The following is a 10,270-nucleotide window of genomic DNA, read 5'->3' on the forward strand; positions in this document are numbered from 1 at the left end:
CAGTGTCTTCGTAATTTATTTTTATTTCTGTGCCTGTGTACGGTTCTACTTGTCAGTGTTACATTAGCAATCTTCTTAAAATATTATAAATTGCGCAAATTAATTTGCATATTCGTCATCTATCATATAATTTTACACTATTCAGTGTTTTTACACTTACGCTCAAGAAATATCTTCTGCCAAATACGCTAAATTTCCTATAGAGATGCCGTCTGTCTGCTACTTAATTTCTGAAATGTTATGCAAATTTTCAAATAACACTGTCTTCGTAATTTATTTTTGTTTCTGTGCCTACGTACGGGTTCTACTTGTCAGTGTTACATTTGCAATCTACTTAAGATATATTCAATTGCACAAATTAATTTGCATAATCGTCACCAATCATGTAATTTGACAACATACAGTGTTTTCACACTTACGGTCAGGAAATATCTTCTGCCAAATATACTACATTTCCTATATAGATGCCTTTTGTCCGCTACCAAATTTCTGAAATATTATGCAAATTTACAGATAACACTGTGTTCGTAATTATTTTTTGTTTCTGTTCAGGTTCTACTTGATGGGGTAGGACGTGTGTATGTGGAGCTCCGTAACTTGTGTTAGTAGTGGTCGCTTTGGGGCTTTTTGTGTCCTTTAACTTCTTTAATTTGTACATAATTGGTATGTGAGTATTCTAGTTTACTTCCTGTGTATATATTTTGGGTTTTTAACAGCGTTCTGCTGTACTTTCCGTTCATTTTTGTTTTGATGTGTTGTGGTCAGTGGTCGCCAAGATGGCCGCCAATGAAAAGGCGCCACGTAATGCACACCCTGTACATAGACTGACTCGCAACCATGCCATCAGATGCGAGAACGTAGATGGTATTCCAGTGGAAACTTATGTTGAGGCAGTGTCCGAGGTGGTTGGTGATAAAATGATTGTTGCAGCGTCACGAATGAGCAGATCTGTGGTTGTCTTTTTGGGCGCTGTCTCGTGTGTTGATTTGGTTTCTGTTCAAGGCATTAACATTGGGGGTGAATTGATAACTGTTGAGCCTTTGGTACGGCCATCAACAAAACTTGTTCTATCCAATGTCCCCCCCCTTTCTTCCCAATGATTGTATTGAAGAAGCCCTAGCCCCTCTTGGTCGAATCATGAGTGATATCCGCACGACCCCACTTGGCTGTAAACGCCCTTCACTAAAACATGTTCAATCGTTCAGAAGGCAAGTCTACTTATGGTTAAACGCCGATAAAATCAATGGTTTGCTACCTGTTACTTTTGAAGGACGTTCATACAATATTTATGTTTCATCAGACGAATTACAATGTTTTTTTATGTAAATCAAATGGACATATGCGTAAGAATTGCCCACGCGCTAATGACAATGAAAACAATGTTATGCAAATTGACACGCATGCCAGTGAAGGTAATAACAACGGTACACCTGCAAACAATACTGATTCAACCAAAACAACGGATTACGAAACAGAATTCCCGGCACTCGATGATTCAAGTAACACTACGAGTGGTACTAAACTCCGCAAACGCCAGCGCTCACTGTCAAACGATGATAAAAAAAGTAATGATGAAGTACAAAATGATACAGAAAAAGGTATTGATAAACAAATGAATGATACCAACACCGTCAACATGTCCAATGTAAAATCCAAGGCATATAGTGACGTTTTACATAATGTAAATAATAATATTAATGATGCAAATGATACTGTTACAACTAATGAAAATATTTCAGATGATGTTCATAAATCTATAAATACTGTTGAAGAGAGGGTACTAACCCCTCCTTCGAACCCTGTTGCCACACAGGATGAGGCTAACACTGGTGAGTGGCCTCCTAGCTTTCCACCTACACCAGACTTGTTCAATTCACCTGCTTCTCCCATGTCATCTCCTATTCCAAGACCATCCCCAGTTTTCTCTTCTGGATCATCCGGTGTTTTTGTCACACCATCCACCCATCAGATTAATACTCGTGAATCTTTGGATGACACCGAATCTGTTGGGTCTGACATATCTAATATATCAGACTTTTCTCAAGCTAGTGAAACGTCACTAGCACCTTCAATAGATTCTATTTCTGAGTTTTTAGAATCTACTAAACATTCAAAAAAATTTATTGACAATTGTTTTGAATTGTGTCCTAACATAAAAGTACTTTGTAAAAAATTAATGGAGTATCGTTCTACACAGCCTTTGAACACCTCACAAAAGGCGCGTATATTAAAACTTGTTAACAAAATCAAAACGTATATAAAAACGACAGGACGCGTTTCTGTCAGTGTGTAACTTGAACTATTTTCAGCATAATGTATTTGTTTTTTGTAGTATACATCACTTTAATGGCTCAATCAATTTCAGGTATTACCTTAAATGTGCGCGGAGCACGAGATGTCGCCAAGAGATATCAAATCTTTGAGTTTCTCAAGCGTGAACATCCAAGTGATTTTTATCTTTTACAAGAAACACATACTTTAAAGCAAGATGAACATACCTGGAGGATTGTGTGGAGGGGTAATGCAATATTTTCACACTGTGACACAAATCGCGCTGGTATAGCTATTTTGTTCCGTCCAGGTGTTAATGTTTATGTGCTGTCCCAGAATGAAATTCTCAGTGGTCATGTAATGCATGTTCACATATTAATAAACAACAATCCACTGCATATTTTTAATGGCTATGCCCCTACAAATGGGGTAGAGCGTATGGCATGCTTTAAACTTTTAAAAAATCACCTTAATACACTTAATGCTGACCCCGTCATTATTGGCGGGGATTTTAATTGCACAATCGCACCTGACCTGGACCGCAATGGCGGCGTCGAACCAGACATGCGCAGGTAACGTTTTTTATTGAATATTTTACTCCGTTTTAAATTGATTGATGCATGGCGTTTTTATCATGGTAATGTACGCAATTTTACGTGGGGTAGAGGGCAGACGCTGGTACGTCTGGACAAATTTTACATTAACAAGTTTTTATCCAGCAAAATCAAGTCCATCTCTATCAGCAATGCTGCTCTGGGATTCACAGACCACTCACTTGTACATATACATTTATCACACAAACACGTTAGTAACCGTAACCCAGTGTGGTGCTTGAACACATCAGTGCTGGATGACGATGATTATTTTGAAATTATTTCCGCAGCAACACCGCGCCAATTACGCGAATCTTCAAACTTGGTGGGATTTGGGGAAACAGAAAATCAAGGTGCTCTCACAGCAATATTGTCATTTCAAACACAATAAGAATAAGCACCAAAAGCTTGAACTCGAAAATGAAATATCAAACATTGAGCATAGCTTGGGTAATGACGAGTCTCTCTTTCAAACTTATACAGAAAAAAAGAAATTGCTCGCTGAATTCACGAAGGTGGAGGCTCGGGGTGCTGCTACACGCGCTCGTCATCAAGTTATCAACAACTCTGACATGTGTAACTCGTTCTTTTTCAATCTAGAAAAGCAAAAGGGTGCGCGAAAGGCAATTTCCCAACTTAAACGATCTGATGACACTTACTGAAAACCAGGTGGAAATCCGCCATTTCACCCGTGATTTCTATAATAGGTTATATTCCCCCGACCCAGTTGATACTAATGCACAGAATATTATTTTGCAGGATTTGCCTCAATTAAATATCAAGGACAAAGATGCCCTCGACCTTGACATCTCCTTTGAGGAATTGGGCAACACAGTTAAACTCCTACCGTCGGGGCGCACTCCCGGTATCGATGGCTTGCCCAATGAGTTTTATAAAAATGTTGGCATATTTTGGGGGAGGATTTTCATCGGGTTTTACTTGCGTCAATCAATGATGGTATTTTGCCCGTCTCTTGTAACAGAGCGATTATTACCCTTCTACCCAAAAAAGGTGACAAAATTGGCGCCCAGTTAGTTTATTGTGCAGTGATTATAAGATCATCACAAAAACACTTTCACTGCGTCTCCGTCCTGTTCTGGGAAATATTATACATCCTGATCAAAGTTGCTGTGTACCAGGCAGGCATATCCACGACAATGTATCCTTGTTGCGGGACAGTATTGATTATGCTAATGAGTTTAACAAGTCTTTGGGTATAGTTGCACTTGACCAGGAAAAAGCTTTCGACAGGGTTCATCATACATACCTTATGAACACCCTAAAAGCATTTGGCTTTGGAGACTATTTTATTAATATCATTGGTTTAATATACAAAAATGCTCAACTATTGATCCGCATAAACGGCTCTCTCACTGCACCCCTCCCGCTAGCTCGGGGTATACGCCAAGGCTGTTCACTTTCTGCCCAGCTCTATGTTCTGTGTATTGAACCTTTTCTAGATAAAATAAGAAATAAAAGTAAAGTAACTGGACTGGCTATACCTAACAGTAATAGCAAAAATACAAAACTTACTGCTTATGCAGATGATATAGAACTTTTCATAACAAATAACGAAGACTTTGGTGAATTGATAAAATGGCTTGATATCTACCAACGTGCTTCCAATTCCAAGGTTAACTTCAATAAATCTGAAGGCCTGTGGGTCTGGCGGTGGCGCAACCGCGTAGATTCACCACTTGATATCAAATGGAATAACATAGGTCTGAAAGTACTCTGTTTTTATCTTGGTAACAACAATGATTACACTGAAAAAAACTGGACCGAGCTTGTACAAAAAACTGAAGGTAAGCTTGAGTATTGGTCCCGCTTTTTGCCCGGAATGTCATATAGAGGGCGCTCGTTAATCGTTAATAACGTTACTTCTTATTTGCTTTACCGTGTTGCCGGTCTTTCCCCGCCTATTGACACTGTTAATTACATTCAGTCTTTACTTGTGAATTTTTTATGGCACGGTCGGCATTGGGTTTCTGCGGAAACTTTGTATCTACCTTTGGAAAAGGGAGGTCAAAATGTTGTTCATCTATATTTAGCAAAATTAAAGCTATGCGCATTAAATATGTTCACAAATATTTATATTCTGTATACAGACATCCTTGCTTCAAGTTCACGGATTATTACTTCAGCCAAGTAGGTAAACTCAAATACACATCACAGTTATTGTTAACCAGCATTGATATTTCATCCTTTCATGGACCTAGCTTTTATTCTGACCTGTTGAAGTGTTGGAATTCTTTGGATATACGCCATAAGATTAACACCGACAATGTTTCTGACGTTCTTTCAGAACCTATTTTTAAAAATCCTCTAGTTTTGCATCCACTTAGAAATGAACCGTATGTGCTCAAACACTTTGTTGATGCTGGTATCACCAAAGTAGGTGATTTGATCGACATACCAGGGAAAGAGTGGCTTCCGTCGCCAGTTTTGTTCAGAAAAGTCGGAATGCAGTCGGAGAGAATCTTTAATCTCAGTCCAAAAATTGTGCGCGAGTCCATCCCTGCGTCGTGGAAAGACTGCATTCAAACATACTTTAAAAAATAATCTAGTGACCTGCCTCCAACAACTAAACACAACATTGATCTATATAACTCCGATGATTTAAATATGTCTCTGTGTAAGATGAAAAATGGGGATTTCTACAAATATATGATTTCTTTACTCCATGCTCAACATCATACTGATAAAATTGATACTGTATGGCGCGACATTTTGAGTGTTCCAAACGAGTTAAAGCCAAATTTCAAAGGATGTTACTCCCCACCATTATGCAAACTAGAAGGCGATCTTCAATGGAGAATTCTCCATGGAGCTTATACTACTGGCACGTATCTCTATAGTACAGAACGATTCATTGTGTCACATTTTTTTATGAATGTCCCAATATCAATGCTTTGCTGATCCACATCAGGACTATTGCTGGTCGCCTCACATTCCCTGATTCAGCCAATCATCTATGGTGGTTTGTTATGTTACCACCTTCCAAGTCACGTGCCTTTATTTCTAAACAAGCTTATCAACTGTTCATTTACATTGTTGCCACGGCAACAAAGTAAAAAAGATCACGTACCCTCAAAACTCCTGCAGCGGCGAGGTGTTTTAAAAGTAACGGTTCATTTCGCACTGGAGTCAGCAAGAATGTCGGTAAGATTTGACTCACTAAAAATAAGCGTCTTGTCAAGTGACTTCTAACAGAAAACAATATTAAAGGAAGTGGATACACTATAAAATCAATAAACTAACTGTGATGAAAGTAACCCCAACACTTTTTGCTTTACTTCAGTCCAGTTTGTGTTCATAATTGTTATGATGTTATCCAAATATACACTTAATGCCCAAGGGAAAAGTGTCATTATTACGCCCGATGCCAACCTACACTCCTTTCGATTTGTCTAAGTAGATTTTGAATTTTTAAGCATTCTGCTAGTTTATTGAAGCAAATGTTGTTATATTTCCTAATTTCTGTATTTATGACATTTGAACTCTAAGCTCTGTGCTTGAAAGGTGCATGGCGTCATCACCATGATAACAGACTCCACATGAGGGCGTAGCAACACTTCCATACGCCTTGACAAATATTACATCTTCAATCACATGCATAGTTGTTGGAATGCTAATGGAATACACGATGACGCACAATCTATTTCAAACGATCCTCTCATGTGCATCAAACCGACCAAAGGCAACATAAAACAAAAAATCCAGTCTGCAAGACGCAGAATATGTGAATTTCATTACATAATTCAGGGCCTAGTGGCAAATTCAATGTGGCACTTTCAAACAATGGGTGTATAAACAATGATGATATAATCATCGTTTCTTCTTATTAGGCGTATCAGGAAAAGAAGTCGACGCTGTTATGCCTTGAACAGCTCGAAAACAGAGGCCATGCCATTCAAGCCCGTCACAAATATATATGAACCCCCAATTCATATTTTTCAAACTTGAGAAAGTAAATGGACACAAAAAAGCGATAGCTCATATTCAATGGGAAAATGGCAGAATAATTGATGACCCTTCATGTGATAAGTAGTATCACTCGTAAATTGTATGCATCTCTTTATACACTGACGAAAGTGCACAAAATACTATTACTGAGGATTACCAAATCTTGATGAAACCATTTTTTTGAAGAAGTTATGAAACATTTAAAGTTCTTGTCAGTGGGCGCCTCACACACAAATACGTCAGCAAGAAAATACCCACCACCCTATTCATGCAAGAGGCCACAATAATTAAATCAGAGTGCGCCTCAACACCTCCCAAAAAGCCAAAATAACCCAGTAAAACAACACAAATACTTACAAAAGACTGTATATAAGGAAAATAACCCGAGAACCCCATCGGCAGGCCAGTTACTAAAACGTAATGTGTTGTGTAATTACATACAAACAAGCAAAGGCGTTGAGTGAGATGCATTGAAGCAGACTCGGAAAAGAATCAACAAGATTGAACCGAACAACAAGTTGAACTATAGAAACGTAAAAACAACCACTGATAAATAACAGTGTGAATTCAAGTTCTCAAATAGATTTGTGAGTTGTCATTTTTTGTGGGACAGAGAGCGTCATGTGTGGTCCGAATGTATTTGAACCTGTCCTCCTGTTTAACGAGTTTGAAGTACTGTTATTCGGATTTAATTCTGCTGGTGATGCGAGTTTTAAAAATGTCAACCAAAAAACATCCCTCCAATTTATTACGCCGGGAGATATGCTTAGGGACGGATCAGTTATTATAGCCGGGGCCGGGCCGGCAAATTCCAGGGGGGCTCCTTATTTCTGAAGTATCAAGAGGGGGGTCAGTTTTTTTCAGATAGCATTTGAGGAGGGGGTCACCTTATTTATAAAATATTGCAAATTATGCCATACTTTCTTCACAGAATTTTGCAAGTATAAACTGTTACTTTCTTTCCAGGCTGGTATTATCGGCATTGTATTTCTATAGCATTTCGAAATTATTACACTAGCAAATATCGGTATTTTAATGATAATTAAACAATTTATGATATAAAAACTTGTGAAATGGAATATTAACAATATTGCAACAATTAATGCCAAAACATTAAATGTGAAAATAGCACAACACGCTCTGTTGCTATAAGTCTGGAATGTGATTTGTAAATATAAACTGTAAACAGAAATAAACTAGTTATTAATTGCAATAATGTCAATGTATATGTTGTCAAATACAGTACATGACAACACCCTGTAAAGTATGGACGGTTATATGTCAAATAATTTATATTGACTACAGAACAATAAATTAAATAAAACAAGCCATGCATGGCACAGTCCCCGTTAGTTATCGAATTTAGGATATATAGTTTTGTTTATAGTAATATAGCTGGAATATAACCATGTTAGGAATATGATTATGATGATTGTTTAACATTAAAATGATTGACATTTGTATCTGGTCGTCAAACGAGTACTTGTCCACATTGAGAGATATTGCTCTGGGACAGCATTAATTAAAACATAATCAGTCGAAGCATGTCAGAGATGGCTCTAGAAGCCCATTCATTAAAACAAAATGGCCGCCAGTCAACCATTTTGAATCCGATCAAAAAAATGAAATGATGTGCATCAGGAACACGTAATGTCTAATGTATGTTATAAGTTTGAACAAAATCCATCCATAAATGCCAGAAATGCTTGATATTTGATGATTTTTTTAGCACAAAAATGACCACCATTCGGCCACTATGAATAGGATCGTCAAACCAATAAATCTGTATATCTATGACATGATGTATAATGAATATTAAAAATTTGAACATAATCAGTCAAAGCATGTCAGAGATATGGCTCTAGAAGCCCATTCATTAAAACAAAATGGCCGATAGTCAGCCATTTTGAATCCAATCCTGAAAATAAAATGACGTGCATCAAAAACCCGTAATGTCTAACATATGTACAAAGAATATATATAAAATAATATAGAATATAACAATCTTTGATTTATCTTATTCTTTATTTATATTCCTATATTTCCCAGCTACTTCTCCTTTTTTTCCTCTTCGTTCTATAATCTGTATCCTTCTGTTCCTATTCTAAAACATCCTTTTCTTCCTTCTCACTTTGCTCTCCTTCTACTTCTCCATCCTCCTCCCCCTCTTCCTCTTCTTCTTTTTCTTCTTCTTCTTCCTCCTCCTCCTCCTCCTCCAACCCCTGCTCCTCCTCCTGTATACAGTATTGAAGTTTGAGTTCCTCACAAATGTTTACAACTTTCTTTCTGGCCATTTGAAAATAGAAAGTCTGGAGGTAAAGAAACAACTGACACTGATTTATTTACGTTGAATATAAACATTACTCTACTGGTCATCATTCTATCATACTTCACGATAAAAAAATGATTTTAAAATCATAAACCTCCCACACCTTCACAGCAATATTCCTATTTCTCCAGCCTATTGTGTGTACAATCTACAGTTGACATGTTAAGTGGAGCCTGCAGCTCATGTGTCTGGGTAGGAAGTGATACCATAAACTGTTGTTGGTTTATTTATTTCGAAACAAGTTTATATATGTAAATGGTTTCGTTAATTTAATTGTAATCATATTGATAGAGAATCACGTACATGTTGCTTTTGCAGAATTTGTGTCGAGCAATGAATCGTCAACAGCAATCGTGTTATAGGCGTATAGCCTACCTAATGGTAAATGCATATTTGTTCACATTTGGACGCAGTCAAAAAACTTATAGACTTATAGACATTTGTGTGTGCGGCCGGACTTGTGTCTTAGACGTGCCTATACCGATTACATTCAAACTTCACACGTACATCGTAAATAATATTATACATGTGCACACCAATTTGTTTCATGATCTGATTCAAGATGGCCGACTGCCGGCCATTTTTGTGAGACAAAATACTCAAAATCAAGCATTTCTGACATTCCACAACCAGATCTCTGCTGTCTACAGTTGGATTTTGTTCAACCTTGTACATACATTAAACATTATTGAACCCTGATGCACGTCATTTAAAATGGCCAACTGATTTAAAATAGCCAACTGGCGGCCATTTTGCTTTAAAATGTGCTATTTTTCCAACATGCTTTGACTGATTATGTTCAAATTTGATATTCATTATACATCCTGTCATCGATATAGAGATGTATTTAACAAACTTTTCCAGTCAATATCTCTCAATATGGTCAAGTACTCGCTTGAAGATCAGACATAAAATTAAACATCAGCTTCTGGATCCATATCTGACATGTTTGTGTTCCAACTATATTATTATAATTGTGTCATACATGGCTTGTTTTTATAAATATACAACAGTAAGCATCTGCAAGACTTGCCTTTGAGAGACACGGCGTAGAAACTGTGTGATCAATCAATGGCTTATAGTTATTGGTGGATAATATATAACGTACGCC

This window comes from Saccoglossus kowalevskii, chromosome 15 (assembly GCF_978046115.1).
Source record: "Saccoglossus kowalevskii chromosome 15, keSacKowa6.1, whole genome shotgun sequence".
NCBI classification, from domain to species: Eukaryota; Metazoa; Hemichordata; class Enteropneusta; family Harrimaniidae; genus Saccoglossus; species Saccoglossus kowalevskii.